Here is a 17,170-nt window from a genome sequence, read left to right on the forward strand (position 1 = left end):
TAATATGACTTTGTATCATGTGTTCTATGATAACACATACTAAGAAGAAACAGACAGATATAGAGTATTAATTCTTGCTTATTCATTTGTATTGGTGTTGCTATCTCTCTGTAGGATTATCTGGTTAAGAGGGAGTGTTAAGAATATTAACCAGATAACCTACAGGTTTGATAGTACAGACTGTACTTCCTCTTCTTATTATATATGTCTAAACTGGCAGTATATTATATATATAACTCTTCCTAGGAGCCAACGACTTTTCAGGAAGCAATAGTATGATGCTTAACTAAACTAACACATAGTTAGGTGTTATTAATTTGTCTTCTCTAATCGCCAACTTAGATGTAGTTTAGTTAGTGCTAGTTTAGGAAGGGTTATGTCCCTTTGAGGGACATACACTTTAGAAGGATATATAGGGAGGTTATAGATACAGATTAAGGACACACAGCTAAAACAAAGTCTGCCCTCTAAGTATCTATATCTTGCAAATAATATTAGAGATACTTCCTCACAATCAAAAGTCGAATATTCATTATTGGATCTGCATAAAATTAGGAATTAACTCCATCAGTATTTAGAATTCTTAGAAGACCATTCTCAACATTTAAAGATTTGATTAAGAGTCTGATTCAGAGATAAGGAATTTGACAGAATCTTTACAATATTCCATAATTTACTATATACTTTCTTACTTTTGTAGGTAGGCCAACTTTTTAGGTGTTTCTCAAGGTTTTTACGAAATGGAGAAGACCATTTTGATTTTTATATAAAGCTAGTCCCAATATTTCTTTGTGTAAGCGCATTGGAATAGTAAATGTTCAGCATTGTCTGAGTTGGCTTTACACAATATACATCTGGAAGGGCCTTCAAATCCCATTTTTGTACATCTATTTGTAATCACTATCCTCTATTGAATTGTGGCCCATAAAAATATTCCTGCTTTAAGTAAGCATGCCAAATCCCAACATAGATTAACAGGAATATAGGTTTCCTCCCATTTTTGTGAGTTGATAATGAGCTCATAGCCTTTGTTAACACTATAGTTCCCATCTTTTGATGGTCCCCATATTAATTTATCATGCCTATTTTTATAGGAGACTAATCTTTGACTAAGAAATTTTGTGAATTCCTTTTTTTCTGCAGGAGAGAGACCCGTTTCGTCTAGGGATCTCCATCCCCATCCTTGCTGCCCAGTCTCCTCTTTGATATGCCTGTAATTGTAAACTTATTTCCCCCAAAGTTGAATTAGAATGCTCTTAATGTTACTTGATAAATTGAAACTATCAAGAGAGGGAAGACCATCCTAGGAGTCTATTTAGAATAATGCTTCATCCCCTTTCCCAATATCCCATGTTACATTATTGCTGATGATCGAACAACATTTTAACATGAAGCTCTAGGTACTTGACCCCTTTGGTGAATTTCCGGTCCGGAATAGTGAGATAGGATCAACTTCACCCAAATATTTGTTAAAAAGGATTCTTGCCCATTTGTTATCTTTTTCTCAAAACATGCGCCAAATTAGCTTTGCTCCTAGGGCTTCATTTTGCCAAATCAGATTTTTAATTTTTAAACCTCCTAGCTCTTTAGGTCTACATATATTTTCACATTTGATTAAGGCTAATTTCTTTTTCTCATCTGTACCTTGCCCATTTTTTTATTAAAGTTTGCTTTCTAATTTCTTATTCATACCTCTAGGTAAAGGAAGGCATGAAATATGATATGTAGGAATGGCTGAAAGTACTGCTTTAATTTTTGTAGCTCAACCTGCCTTGGTTAACTATCTCCCTTTCTAATTATTTGGTTGTCAATACTTTCTAACATTAGATCCATGTTTATAGGATTTCTTGTTCATTTTTCTAGATGAATACCTAAGTACTTACATGGAAATGAACCTTTCTTATATCCCACATATTACAAATGTCGTTCTCTAATGCTGGTTTAGTATTAATGAAGAAGATTCCTAATTTTTCAGCGTTTACCATTTGCCCTGATGCTTCCGTATATTCTTGTATAATTTGCTTAAAGTTTCATGCTTCTTCTATTGAGCTTTTCCCAGGTAAAATTGTATTGTCTGCAAATTGCTGGTGAGTTATGTTTGGAATATTTTCAGTTACTGTTATTCCCTTAATTTTTCTCTGGTGAGTTATGTTTGGAATATTTTCAGTTACTGTTATTCCCTTAATTTTTCTTTCTTCTTGTGATTTTTTTATAGCTCTTCCAAAAGCTTCCACCATAATGATAAATAAGAAAGGTGAAATAGGGTTTCCTTGTCTAATTCCTCTTGAGATGTTGACAAAACCTTTTGGAGCTTCGTTTATTAGGAGTGATATTTTAGGAGTGGATATACAGTTAAAGATGAGGTTTACCAACTGATGTGAGAAACCAAATTCTTCTAGAGTCTTACATAAGAATCTCGAATCTACCATATCGTATGCTTTTTAAATGTCTAATTTCATGAGCATACATGCTTCTTTATTGATTTGAGCTGCATGAATGGTTTCTTGAATAATGATAATCCCATCTAAAATAGATCTTCTAGGAACAAAACTAGTCAGTTCTTCAGATATAAATTTTGGGAGAATGCTTTTTAATCTGAGTGCTAATACTTTTGATAAAATTTTATAAATGATATTACATAGCGAGCGCTATTGGTCTAAAATGACCTAGTTCATCATACTCTGATTTTTTGGGGATGAGAGTCAGGAATGTACGATTGATTTCTGTTAGCAATAATCTGGCTTTCCTTGTTGCTTCTATTGCCTTCCATAGATCATCTCCAATTATATCCCAACACTTTTGAAAAAAGAAAGCTTGAAAACCATTGGGACCTAGTGATTTATGTGGATTCATCTTGAATAGAGCTGTTTTCACTTCTTCAATTGAAAATGGTTTATTCAGCATTTTATTGTCTTCATTGTGATAAGTTTAGGAATAGCATTAAGCATTTTCCTTCGTGCCCATGTTGGAGTGATCAAAATTATTTAGTATTTTTTATAATATTCCACCATTATAAGGGCTAATACTCTCTCTTATTAACCCTTTCTCATGTAATTCTTCAACTTTTTTCTTAATGTCCTCATTTTCCTTAGGAGTCAATCTATATGCTTTCTTGTTTGGAAGGCTGGCACTAGGAAATAAATTTATGTAATGACTAACACTCCTCATTAGACAAATCTGCTGCTACAATCCGTATGCTCCTTCAAGGTTTTTTGGATCTCTTTAGGCAACCCATTCAACTTTGCAGTGTTAAGCTCATCCTTGGGCTTGAGCACCAAAGCAATTGTCTCTTCTTTATCGTCCATGGCATGTAGAATCTCATTTCCACTCATCAATATTACCTTGTTGCTACTCTTATTACGGTTGCACTCTTCTTGTTCTTGCAAAGTTAACACTCTTTTCCACTCACTAACATTACCTTGTTGCTGCTGTTACTACCACTGCACTTTTCTTGGTCTTGCAAGAGTTGCAATGTATGCTTGATACCATTTTTCTCAAAAGTAAAATATTTTTCCTCCCATCATGCATGGCTTTTCGGTTAAATTACCAAGGTCAACCAAGTAATACATGACACACATCCATGGACATGATGTCACGATTGACACTAGCCTTATACCTCTCTATTTGAAATTCTATCAAACCCTGTTCCTCTATGAACAACTGATGCCCCTTTTGTTATCAAGAAAATTTGTAAGGGGTAGGGTGCATAATAATCTTAAGTCCTGATTTATTCACCATGTCATTAGCCACAAGGTTATCCATACTTATATTGGGTATTATGAGTTTGCAGCACTTAGCATTTTCCTTGCACCTTGTTTTGTATAAAGGTCTTCTTTGTACTGGTTCTTGACTCTCCTTGGATGGCTTCAACAACAGTCTTTTGAATAGCAAAGATTCTTCTAACTCGGGTTCTTCATTGTGATTAGAAGGCGATCCCACACTTTCTTGGTCTGCTTGCACAATTTGCTTCTTCAAGGACTTGTATGTCCCCGTAGGAACTTAGGACACACCCAACTTTTATGACCACCATACCGATTGCACATAAAACATTTACAAAAGATACCTCTTTCTGTTCTTTGATAGCCGTCTTTGCTAAATGATCAACTTCCTCTGGTTTGATATCCTCCTCTTTCTCGATTGGCTGGTCCACTGGAACTACTAGTCCCTCCATCTTGATGGTGCTTCTGTCGTTTCCTAACATGCTGTCCTCTTCCTCTATTTCTCCCTTGCCAATTTTGCTTCCTCACAAGCTTCTCTACCACCTTAATGGCAGATTGATAGGCTTCTTTGAGAGATCTCAAGGATACTAGACTTAATTTATCCTGCAAATTGTATTTCAAATCAATTAGGTATCTTGCTACCTTTTCCATTTTCTCTTCACTATGGTATGATTGAATCATCAAATTCGTAGAACTCTTCCATATATTTTTTCCCTGACCCATCCTTTTTTCAAAGATTTCACAATCTTTTGAAAAGATTCGTTTGGCAATCTCCGAGAAGGATCTTTGCCTTCAGTTTGGCTAGCATCCTATCCCAAGAAATAATTTTTTCTTTATTCTTCTTTCGTGTTTCTGACTGAACATAATCCCACCACATAGCAACATGGCCTTTGATTGTTGTCACTGCAAACACGACTCTTCTCTTTTCTTCAAGTCTTTCATATTCAAAGTACTTCTCAAGTTAATTGATCCAATCAATGAGTTCTTCGACATTGAGGCTTCCTGAATAGGTTCGAACTTCAATCTTTGGTTTTTCTCCATAACTATGACTGCTTTGAGTAGTCTTTTTTGAACTCCTTCCATCTCTTGTAGAGCATCATCAATCGTTTGTGGCTCCTCTGCTTCCTCAACATCGTTCATAGTATCAGCTGCTGCCCCTCTCCTCTGGGCCTGCTCCATCGCATCCAGTCGTGTTGTAATGTTATGCAATATCTCGAGAATCCCTTCATCATGGCCTCTTCAACCTTCTCCTCTACCACTTTCTTTGTGCACACTTCTTGGTGGCATACAAATCAACCGTCATGTTTGCAGTCTCTTGATGGCTCTGATATCAAAATGATGGGCACCTATACCAAATTAACAATAACTGTAGACTAACTCTGCCTTTAATGGTGACAGGAACTTGAAAATGTAAGACAATAACTCAGAATGCCATAGGAACTTTAGGGGCTTTAGACAGAGCATGGCAACACAACATTTACGGTACCAGATCAAGGAACCATCAATAAACTAGAACAACAAAATGAACATTTATTTTTCTGTATATGTGGGAAAGTACAGTGATTATAAGCATCAATGGATGCAAGTTGTTATTCTGATTTCATAAGCTCAGCTCTCTGTGCGACCCAATTTTCCTTCAGCAGATGTTCTTGTATCACTGTTTATGAGAAAACACAGACATACACTTTCCAGCACACAAAAACAAAACTCCAAAACTGATCACTCTATCCTGTTGTTCTAGTTCGTTAGTTCTGTTTCAAATCCTTCGTCTTTTTGATCATTACTCCCTTCTCTCTTGTTTTACATCCCAAATTTTGACCTAATTTAAATTTATTTACAGCCATTGAATTGAATGGATTTTCTTTCATATTCATGTGAAAAGGTTAGTTAAATATACCCGTTATATTCATTATGTTAAATGTTTAATCATGATGGGCGTTATCCATTGTTTGTTAAATGATGATTAGCAGTTGCTTGGTTTCAGAATCATGGTTAATAATTAAATTCCTTATTTACTACATTAAATGTTATTATGGATTTATCATGGAACTTGTTATTATTGTGGAAAATGTTGCACGGGTGGTTGTAGGAGAAGATGAAGGGGAGAAGCATTGCTAAACGGGATCAACGGAATGGGATACTAGCTTAGTCTAATTATTGGGTTGAAAGTTATGACTTTTAACTGTCTTGGTAAGGACCTAGCGACTTGAACATCAGGATACAATCGATGGACATGCATGAGCTATTAAATAAATATTTAAAATATTAGTTATTTTTAATTAATTAAAAATAATGTGCACCTCAGATGGTTTTTGATTGACTTTTCCACCACATCATTATAATGTATAGTTATGTATGTACACATAGATATAGAAATAAAGGTGAGACCATAATATTATTTTTATACAAGATTTTTTCTAGTACGTACATTTAAATACATGTACAAGAAGATAAAATAATCTTCCAAATAAAGCATGTATTTAGATATACATAATAATAGATACAATCTTGGATAAAATAAATAATATGATGCCATCTCATAAATACATCTACGTGCAAATAGATAAATATATTGTAAATTATCCTTGATTTATAACCTTCAAATCTTTTTCCATATTTATTCAATTTCTTGCTAGAAACCAATATGTACATTTGGCATTTGATATCGATGAAGCAAGAAGACATTTTAAAACCGTTCAGGAGTTATGTATTACGGAAGTAATTGGTAAATACTTGCTTGTTATTAACAGAGACCGAAAGGTCAATTTATACAAAAGAATAAAGTGATGTTTCCTTAGGAAACTATAAAAAAGAATAGAAATATTCTATTTTGACAGATAAAGCTAAAAAAGTGAAAGCTAACTAAAGCTAACTAGATATTTACAATAGATAACCATTAACTAAAAATAGATAACTTATCTATTATTGTAATACCCTCCCTTAATGGTTAATTTCTCTAGAATACCAAGGTGTCCTCTAAATTTGACAAACTTATTAGGACCAAGAGGCTTGGTGAGAATGTCTGTAGTCTGATCTGTGGTAGGAACATACTGCAAATCTATAGTCTTGTCTTCAACTAGTTGTCATATGTAATGACAGTGAACATCCACATGCTTGGTTTGTTCATGGAAGATTGGTTTTCGTGCTAACTTGATAATGCCTTTGTTATCAACAAATAGAGTAGTTGGTCCTGCTGGTGATATCTGCATATCTCCAAGCATTCGACGAAGCCAAACAACTTCATAACCTGCCTTAACAGTCCCTCTGTATTCGACCTCTGTAGAGGAGAGAGAAACTGCCCACTGCTTCTTACTGGTCCATGTGACTGCATCGGATCTCAAACTGAACACATATCGAGAGGTTGACTTTTTATCATCAATAGAGCCTGCCCAATCTGAATCTATGAACCCACTGAGTTTAGAACTTCGAGAGTACAAAAGTCCATAGTTTGAAGTGCCCTTCACATAACGAAGCACACGCTTTGTTGCCATCCAATGATCAACCTTAGGAGCTGTCATAAAGCGTGAAATATAGCTGACTGCGAAGCTGATATCAGGCCTAGTAGCAAAGAGGTAGATGAGGTTGCCTACTAGTTGCCTATATGTAGGATCATCAACGGAAGGAGAATTAGACTTTGATGATAACTTGAGACCTTTCTCCATAGGTGTAGATGCAGGTTTGCAATCCTGCATACAGAATTTGTCTAATAGAGCCCTGACATATTTGGATCGAGAGATGAATATACCAGAAGACTGTTGCCAAACTTCAACACCTAGGCAATAATGCATGAGCCCAAGGTCAATCATATCAAAAGACTAGCATAAATTCTGTTTGATTCCATGAATCAAAGATGCCAAACTGCTAGTAATGATCATATCATCCACATAAATAACCAAAAAGATGATGTCACTGTTAGTAGTCTTCATTTACAGATTTGAGTCTGAAGAACTCCTCTTGAAGCCTTGATCATTGAGGTACTTATCAAATTTTATGTATTATGCCTGAGGGGCTTGCTTCAAGCCATAGAGAGCTTTTACCAATCTGAGAACCTGATGGTCTTTACCAGCAACCTTGAAACCAGGAGGTTGCGTCATGTAGACCTCTTCATGAAGATCACCATTTAGGAAAACACTCTTGACTTCCATCTGATGCACCTTCTAGCCAAACTGTGTTGCCATGGCTAGGACTAATCTGATGGTGCTCATTTTTGCAGTAGTAGCAAAGGTCTCCTCATAATCAATGCCTTGACGCTGAGAAAAGCCCTTCGCAATTAAACGAGCTTTGTACTTACCCAAAGTACCATCTGATTTGTATTTGATTTTGTAGACCTATTTGTAGCCAATTGGTTTCTTCCGTGGTGGAAGATAAGAAAGGACCTAGGTGTTGTTCTTCAGCAAGCTTTGGTGTTCAGATGTCATGGCCTATTCCAACTCTGGAATTCCTTTAGCCTCGGAATATGTTTGAGGTTCAAACACACTGTGAATGTTGGCCATGAGAGCAAAGTTAATAGAATCTATAGTTTTGCTCTTTTTTTGAGCAGTTCTCCCATCAATGAACTCATCATCACGAAGATCGGCAAGTGTCTTAGCCCACCCCTTAGGCCGGATAGGAGAATGACCAACATTAGTACCAGGAGATGCTTGATCAGCAGGATCCTTATCAGAAGAATCTGGATCAAACTCAGGTGAAGCATCTACAAAGTGAGGTGATCCTGCAGTAGAAGCCGAAGGTGTCTGCACAGGTATCGCTGGAGCTGCAGGAGCTATTGGAGCGCTTCCATCAGGTGGACCTCATGGAAGCTGAACTCCCAAATCATGAGCTTGCATAGGCTGGTTTGCTGGATCAGGAACAAGAGAAACATGCATGAAAGGTCCTTGCTGCTCATCAAAGACTACATCACGACTATAAATGAGACAAGATGTCTCAACATCGATCAGGCAGTAGTCTTTGTGAAGACTGCTATATCCAACAAGCATGAGTTTCTGACTCTCGGCATCCAAGTTGGTGCATGACGCATCAGGGATCCAAATAAAAGCAAGGGAGCCAAAAACTTTCAGGTGACTGATTCTGGCCTTGTGACCTGACCAGGCCTCTTCCAGAGTTTTATCTTTGACCGCCACTGTGTGTGACCGATTCAACAGATAAACTGCAGTGTTAACTGCTTTTGCCCAAAACTGTTTCGGAACATGTCTGTGTTCGAGCATGGATCAAGCCATCTCGGTGATTGTCCTGTTTTGACGTTCAACTACATTGTTCTGTTGTGGCGTGTGGGGTGTGGTTAACTGGTGTTTGATGTCATGTGTATCCAAGAAGCTGGAGAAAACATTAGAACAAAATTCCCCCCATTGTCTGATCTAAGAGTAATAATAGATTTCTCAAACTCTTCTAACTAAAGGTTTAAACTTTTGAAATACAGGAAATGCATTTGATTTCTTTTTAATGAAATGCACTCACATTTTTCTATTGAAATCATCAACAAACAACAAAAAATACTTGGACCCAAGAACAGAAGGAGTGGCCATAGGGCCGCAGATATCGACATGTACAAGATGAAGTACCTGAGAAGCTTGCCATGAGTCGCCATTGGTAAAAGGTGTGCGATGTTGCTTCCTAGCTTGACATGCGTCACAAACTCCAAGCTGTTGAGTCTGAATCTCTGGCAATCCAAGAACAAGCTCATCCCGAGCAAGTTGTGAGAGATAATGCACATTTAAGTGCCCATATTGCTGATGCCAAAGTGTGTTAATAGAAGATCACCGAGCAGCCATAGCTAAATCCTGAGAATCACCAGAATCAGTAAGTCTAAAAAGACCATGATCCTCAAGACCCACTGCAACAATAGACTTAGTTGCCTGATAAGCGATGGTGCACTGATGTGAACTGAAGGTGACTGCCAAGTGTGGAGAATGTCGCAGCAACTGACTGACTGAGAGTAGATTTAGTTCCATCCTTGAAATGTAGTACACATCAAGGAATATGATATTCCTTCCAACAGAGTGAATCTGAATGTTGCCTTTACCAACAATTGTGTACTCTTCTCCACCACCAAAAATAACATAGTTTGAATAAGGTTGGTAGTCAGTAAACTAGTCTCTGTGGTGAGTGAAATGAGGCACCTAAATCAATGTACGAGGCAAACGACTTCACATGATCTGCAGGTCTTTTAGCTATAAAGGCGTAAAAGGCAGATTCCGCCTGCTCAGTGTGCTCTGCACTATTTGCTTTGTGCTGCGAACCTGATTGCTTAGATTGTGTAGCTAAGCATTTTCGACATTCAACCTTCATGTGTCCAAACTTGTGGCAGTAGTTGCATTGAATGTTCTTCTTTCGAGAACCATTTGATGTTGGAGCAGAAGACTTCTGCTGAGATGGTTGTTGAAATTTGCTTTTATCCTTCTAAAAGGATTTCGCAACAAAGGCTTGCTCTGTGGAGGTAGAACTGGAGCTGCTACCGAACTGTTGTTTCTAGTGATCTTGCTGAAGCAGTAGTATGCAAAGATCAATGAACTTCATATCAACACCAGAAGATGTGATATTGAGAGTCTTGATAAAATGCTCATAGGATTTTGGTAAACTCTAAAGAGTGATAACCACAATATCCTTTTCCTCCATCTTGCAACCAATGGCAAGTAATTGATCACGGATTTCCTGAATCCGATTCAGGTGTGCCTGGAGTGAGGTGCGCTCATCAATGACAATAGAAAAGAATGTTTTTCAGAAAAAGGCTTTGCTTTTTTCAAAAGTCTCATGAGGACATTTGAGATGTGTCCAGATCTCGACAGCTGTCTTGCCAGATGGAATCTGAGAAAGTTGGTCATCAGCCACAGATAATTTGAGAAGCATCATTGCCTCTCGATTATTCAGATCCCATGTATCTTGATCAGAACCCAGAGAATTCAGACACTTCGTAACACCTAGAACAAGATGATCGGTGTTCCAATATTCAAAAATTGTGATGGTTCGCTGCTTCCAGGTGCCATAATTTTGACCATTGAATTTGGAGTTATGCTCGAGCATAATGTTTGTCAGAGTTGCCATGGCACATTTTTCAATGATAAATTGTGAAAATTTGTGAAGACATGTTCATTGAGGCAAAAAAATAGAAGACCTAGAAAAATTAGAGAGTGACCCAAAAGAGAGCTCGAAAAACCCAGAAGGAATATGCTGTTGTTTTTTGGATCCGTTGGCTCGAAAATCGAGGTACCTTAGAAAAAACAGACAACAACTCAATTGAGCTCTTGAAAAACCCACCAAGAATCTGAAATCAAAATATTTTTTCGAGCTCAAAAATTAGGGTTTCGAAAAAATACAGTCGGCAGCCATGGAGGTAAAAATGGCAGAAAAGAGGACGCTTGCAGGCAAAAAGGTGCCCGATTTGTTTAAGAACAGAAGCGTTTTTGTAGGGACAACACAAACCAAAACACCCAAGAAAAAATAACACCCAAGAAATCACTAAATTGCAGATTGCAATTTTAAGAAAAAACGTCCAAGAAAAAATGCCATTTTTTCAAACGAATTCACAAATTTTTGTCTCTGAAACCCTAGCGGTGACTAGGTTTTATGAAGCACGTAAAAGACTTCAAAAAGGATTTCAAATTTTTTTTGGAGCAAATAATTTCGAAAGAAATTATAAAAAATTTGAAAAAATTTGAAGTCTAGGCTCTGATACCATATTATGGAAGTAATTGGTAAATACTTGCTTGTTATTAATAGAGATTGAAAGGTCAATTTATACAAAAGAATAAAGTGATATTTCCTTAGGAAACTATCAAAAAGATTAGAAATATTCTATTCTAACAGATAAAGCTAAAAAAGTGAAAGCTAACTAAAGCTAACTAGATATTTACAATAGATAACCATTAACTAATAATAGACGACTTATCTATTATTGTAATAGTATTGCTTGCTTCTTCGAATGCCTTTATTTATGAGGCCGTGAGAATCCATAAGAGACAATGATTTGTATTTCTCCTCCCTCACGATTTTGAACTCAGATATGGTCACATTTTTTCCCTCTCAATATTCTTGCTTGTTGAAAGTCGTGATTGGAAAACATTCTGAACCTTGGCATTTAGAATTTCTACCATAAAGGAACCGGTTGATAACGTCTAGCCAAGGTTCAGTTATCATCAAGACTTACCAAGTTATGTGGTCAGCTTCCATATTCGATTGATGCATATTTTTCTACTACTGCATTTGTGTTTACAACAGTAGGATATAATTCCACAAAATACCATACAAACATCCTTGTTCGATATCACTGAATAGTTTCTTTGTGGGTCTTCCCATGTTGAGTCAAGACTGATTGATCATGATGTATTGTTACAGCTTTTTCTTTTATTGCTATGTATCAGAATCAAATGGTATTCTTTTTTTGCAAGCCTCAAGATTATTTTTCCTCAAGTCATGTAGGCTGTGATATATTGAAACTTGGAATATTATTATATCAGTTGAAGATTAGCAGAATGAGTTGGTTAAACTTTGAGAATTAAACACCTGGGACTCACCCGACTGAATGGCCATGGAAGAGGTGGGAAAGAAATATGCAATCAACGTGGAAGCAAAATCAGATGTGACATAACAAACACATAAATATTTTTAAAAAGGGAAAATCATTTAATAGCTCATGCATGTTCATACTTATTGTTCCCCTGTTGTCAAGTCGAGCGGTGGTGATTGAGTCATTGAACCCATCCGAAAACCTTGGCCAAGGTCGTTAAAGGCATGTTTGTCATCTATGATCACATGATGTCAGTAGTGCCAGTTATTCAGACATGTCTGTCCATAACTGTGCAGATATAAACACCGAAATGCTCAAGTGGCTAGACTAGAAGTAGCCCAAGCCTGATCCTGGAGTAGGGAGGGCCTTTCTATTGAATAGATTGTGTGGGGATGAATATGGTCCGAGGTTGGGCAGTTAAGCCTAAGTCAGTGCTTCTCTTATCGAAAGCCGAGGCTTGCACGACTAACTAAAGATTCATCAGATACTCCTGGAATGTTTCTCTTTCTATTTCATGTTATGCATTTACTTTACTTGTATGCAAGGAAAGATAGTTAATCATTATTTCAGTTATTTCAGTTGATCGTTATTACAGCTATTTCAGTTAATTGTTATTTCAGTTGATCGTTATTACAGTTATTTTAGTTAATCGTTATTTCAGTTATTTCAGTGAATGTCTCATGAAAAGGATTCAAGATATTTTGTTTCAATAGTTAGTTGAGGAAAACTCTTTCATTCCTATGTGAAACCAGATATTAGTTCTCCTTTATTTTGTTATGAAAATCTGTTTGTTTCATCTCCTCTCCAAAAAATGACCACTTAGCTATCTTCCCTCAATGCTCTGTTATGTTCGTTGTGTATTCCCTTTCTTTACTGTTCCTTTACTTCCATAATTGGCCCAACTTGCACTTGCAACCATGGGTAATTGATTCTAGAGCTTTGTGACATGGGGTGGACTATGCTAGAGGAATCCCAGATCCTCCTCTAGCAAACATGGGCAAATAACCCCACAACTTTAGGTTGCATGTCAACTGAGGAAAGAGGAACAGAGGTTGACTCTAACCATTCACAAATCCAAAATTGAGACGAAAACCTAAACCAAACCAAAACAAACCAAAAAGAAAGAGTGGTCAATGGCCCTGCATCAATATCATTTCAGCTGTCAGTTTAGAAATACTTTTCCTAGGTGACAGCTTATGTAACGTTTAAAGGCCAGACTAGGATAAAATAAAAGGGGAAATGCAGCTATTTATTAAAATGGCTGACTCAGTGAACTGTTTTAAGGCAGTGCTTGGGTTTAGAAGCGATGTACCCTTTGTTAATGGTGGTGATGGTAAGACATGGCGACTATTCATCTCACCATGGAAGATATAAAAGAGGGAGACCAATCCATTTGTGGGCATTGAATAATTAAGTTTGAATTCAAAAAGAATTTAGAAGTATACCCGAGTTAGATTAAAAATGTCAATCTATAAGTGGTATGCAAGCATTATTATATTTATTTCAACATTAATCTGTTAGGAAGCTTTAAGTCTTATTTATATCATTAAACTGCCCATCCATCAAGGAATATATAATCAATAGATTTTTGCCTAATTTCCATCAGCAAACATGTTTGGAATCAATCAGAATGTTTGCAAATAAGGAGATGCATCAGTAATGGTCTTCCTTTATCAAGCATGTCATCCTAAGATGGACGAATTGGAGGTCTGCCATGCTTGTGGGCCAAGGGGCCAAATGGATTGGAGGTCTATTCCATGCCCTTAGGCTTGGTTGAGGAAGACAGTCTTTAGTTGTCCTATCAAGCTTTTCCATCAGGTTCCAATATGGTTGACTATGAAAATGAGCTATGAAAGACATATTACTTGTTTTAGGATACTTTGATTTTGAGAAAGATTGTTTGTACATTATCTTAGATTTCTGATATTAATTCTTTGATGTTAAATAATATTTTTTGTAGACCTAAATCAGGATTTTATCTGAATTTGCATTACAATTATGTAATTTTATTATGGAAATCAATTTGTAAATAGATTACATTTGTTGGAAATTTGGAATCATAGTTGGAGAGCTCAGACTCAAGAATTACTCAATTGGCCCAATTGTTTTGAAAAACTTGGACTTGCCCAAAACTGAGTGAAAAAATCAGTGAAAAAATTGGTAATAGATACGGTACTTTTGTCGAACATTTGAAAATATGTTATTTCTCAAAATATTCTTAAAAACAGACATTTAAACTAAATTTGCAGAACATATACTGATTTGAGATTTCCATCATATAATAATCAAAATTTTGAGTTAAATACATAGCAATTACAGCTGAGCAAATTAACATATAAGCATATACCAAAAAACAAGTGCAACGTCTGAATAAAATTGTGGTTAATACATATTTGAAGTCAAACTCCATAATTACAACTTCTGAGTACATATTGTGTCCAAGTTTCAGATCAATGAAAACTAGGAGCTGATATCATAAATTGTGTCCATGACTAGAGCTAAAAAGAGATGGTTGTTGCTGAGTGGGAGGTGCTGAAGTAGTTGCAACATCCTCAAATGGGGCCTGAAAAGGTGGTTCAATAGAAGCCTTTGACGGATGACCAAGCTCACTTTCCTCCTCACGTTTTGCCACTTCTTCAGCTCGGCCATCTTCCTCCATCTCGAACTCAGCTAGCAACAATAAAAGAACAATCCACATCCACATCCACATCCACATCAACATCATCACTATTAGGAGCAACAACCCAATTTGTTGAATTTGGATCAATGTCATTCAAGTCAAGTGCTTTTTGTGAAGCTTTTCCTTGCGCCTTTTTGTGCAATCGAAGGTTGCACCACACACAAGCTTAGTCATTTAAGTGCTTATGAGTCAACCTATCACTCTTCTTTGTGTGTATGACCTCAAAAATACTCTAATTACATTTACAACCAAAAGCACTACAGGGCTGCGATAATATTTAGATGACAGGCTTTTGAAAATTAGGTGTTGTGGCACCATAATCTTCCCACCACAGATTTACAAGGATAAGTCATTTATAATTTGGTAAAGACTTCATTAAACTTAATGAGCAAAATAAATGGTATAATAAAACTAAACACATGTATTTTTACTTGGCTACAAATTGTCTCTCCTATGTTTGCAATTAGGTGAAGAAAACAATGGCCCATCGACTTTATTATAGCTTTGTAACTTATAAGTACAAGGTCTCAAAGGTTCTCATCTTCAACTAATCTCTGAATATATGTGTCTAGGCCAACCTGAACTGTTGCATCTACTCTAGAAGTGTTAGAGAAGTAAAACTTGAAGTTAAAGTTGTAGGCAACAATATGAATATGTTGATGGAGTTGTCGGTTGCTTCTCTTATTGATTATGTTCCATATGGGTTCATGCCAATGGGTTTATATTTGGTGTTGTTTGACTCATACATGTCTTGAATGGCCTCTTTGGCCCTTATCTATGGCCTTATATAGATACCCCATAGGTTTTTTATCGCCATCTACCTTTTGCAAAACCCTCACCAAGGGCTTTGACTCCTGTATATAAGATAGATAAGACAAGATAAGATAAATTTATTAATGTTTAACAAGAGATCGACAAGGGTCGAAGGGACTGTAAGTTTACAAACAATGGAAACCACCCACAACAGAGACACCAAACGGTGCCCACAAAAGAACAAAACAACAAAGAACGAAAGAAGATGCCAAGGAAAAAGGACTAGGGGTCATTTCTTGGCCGGAAGAAGTCCAACATTGAAGGTTAAGAAATTTAACAAAAATCAGCACATTGCAATATCTGAAAATTAAATAATAAATCAATAAATCATTAATCAAGGTTTGAAAATTTACATTGATGATCTCCTCCATTATCTTTGCAAATCTAACATCAGAAACAACCTTTACAACCTTTTCTGCTTCAGGCTTCTTAGCATAAGGACTCTCCAACCATCTCTCACTGACAAACATCTGCTATAGGTTGGACAATGTGGTTTAATATGCTCTTACAATGTGAGAAAATTAGTAGCAAAGCGTGTGACCCCTAATCGCACAAGAATCTTACCATCAATATGCCCTCTTAAAAGGCTCAGGACCCATGTGTATTGTTGATGTACTTTTTGATATTGTTTGTCATCCTCAATCACCTTTTACACTGAACTCAAATTTTCTAGGTCCTCAAGGAGCAAGTTAAGACAATGGGCAACACAAGGGCTCCATTGTCTTGACTGCCACATAAAGAAAGTTTATCAAAAGTTTACCAACTACCACATATGCAACTATATTATCAGTTACGATTTGGATGACATTACCCACTCTCACTTCTACCACCATCTCATCCAATATCTTACAGAAAGTCTTTGCATTCTTCACTTGATCAGAGGCATCAACTAATTTAAAAATAAACCTAATCGTCCCTTTGAAATAGCTGGAAAGTTATGATCGCCTATTATTGCCATTTGTCCACCCATCAGATACAATGGTGCAACCCTTTCATTCCCAAATTCTACTTTGCTCTTCTACAAGTCAAATGAGTGTTTTGGACCTCATCTTGCAACAATGGCCCACTCACCTCTTAACAACTTGGGATCTTGAACACCTTATTAGACATGGTCATTGTGGTAACTAATTGATTCTAATATGGACTAGATAAAGCATTGAAAGGAATATTGTTGGATTACATAAGTCTTGCAATTGCCACCATTGTCTGCTGTACATCTCTTTGTTTTATGTACTGCCTTGCAATCTAGAATGAGCACTAGGAGTATCATGTTAATCCCAAAAGTTTGATAAATGCCCACCCATATTTCTTGATCTTTGTTTTCGTGGCCCAACGAAAGAGGAAGTCCTTGCACCTGTTTGCGACTTTGTAGAAGTAAAATCTCCCATTGGGGATGCCATGGCCTTGGTTTCCTGCTTGTTTCCTGCCTCATTTTGTGCATATTCTTCAAGGCTTGCT

General features: G+C 36.6%; 1 protein-coding gene across 2 annotated transcripts in view; it reads left to right on the plus strand.

Annotated features, from left to right (window-relative positions):
• The window catches only part of LOC149552347 (Transducin/WD40 repeat-like superfamily protein), a 94,456-nt gene that overhangs the window by 32,260 nt on the left and 45,026 nt on the right, over nucleotides 1-17,170 (plus strand). The window contains exon 2 of one of the 2 annotated variants that reach the window (XM_089787883.1): nucleotides 5,809-5,909. The exons of the other annotated variant lie outside the window; for it this stretch is intronic. The gene's annotated coding sequence lies outside the window, so the exon portion shown is untranslated. The remainder of the gene's footprint in view (nucleotides 1-5,808; nucleotides 5,910-17,170) is intronic. 2 annotated transcript variants of the gene reach the window in all.

This window comes from Cupressus sempervirens, chromosome 6 (genome assembly GCF_028749045.1).
Source record: "Cupressus sempervirens isolate cs-2001-9-10 chromosome 6, ASM2874904v1, whole genome shotgun sequence".
In the NCBI taxonomy this organism is placed as follows: Eukaryota; Viridiplantae; Streptophyta; class Pinopsida; order Cupressales; family Cupressaceae; genus Cupressus; species Cupressus sempervirens.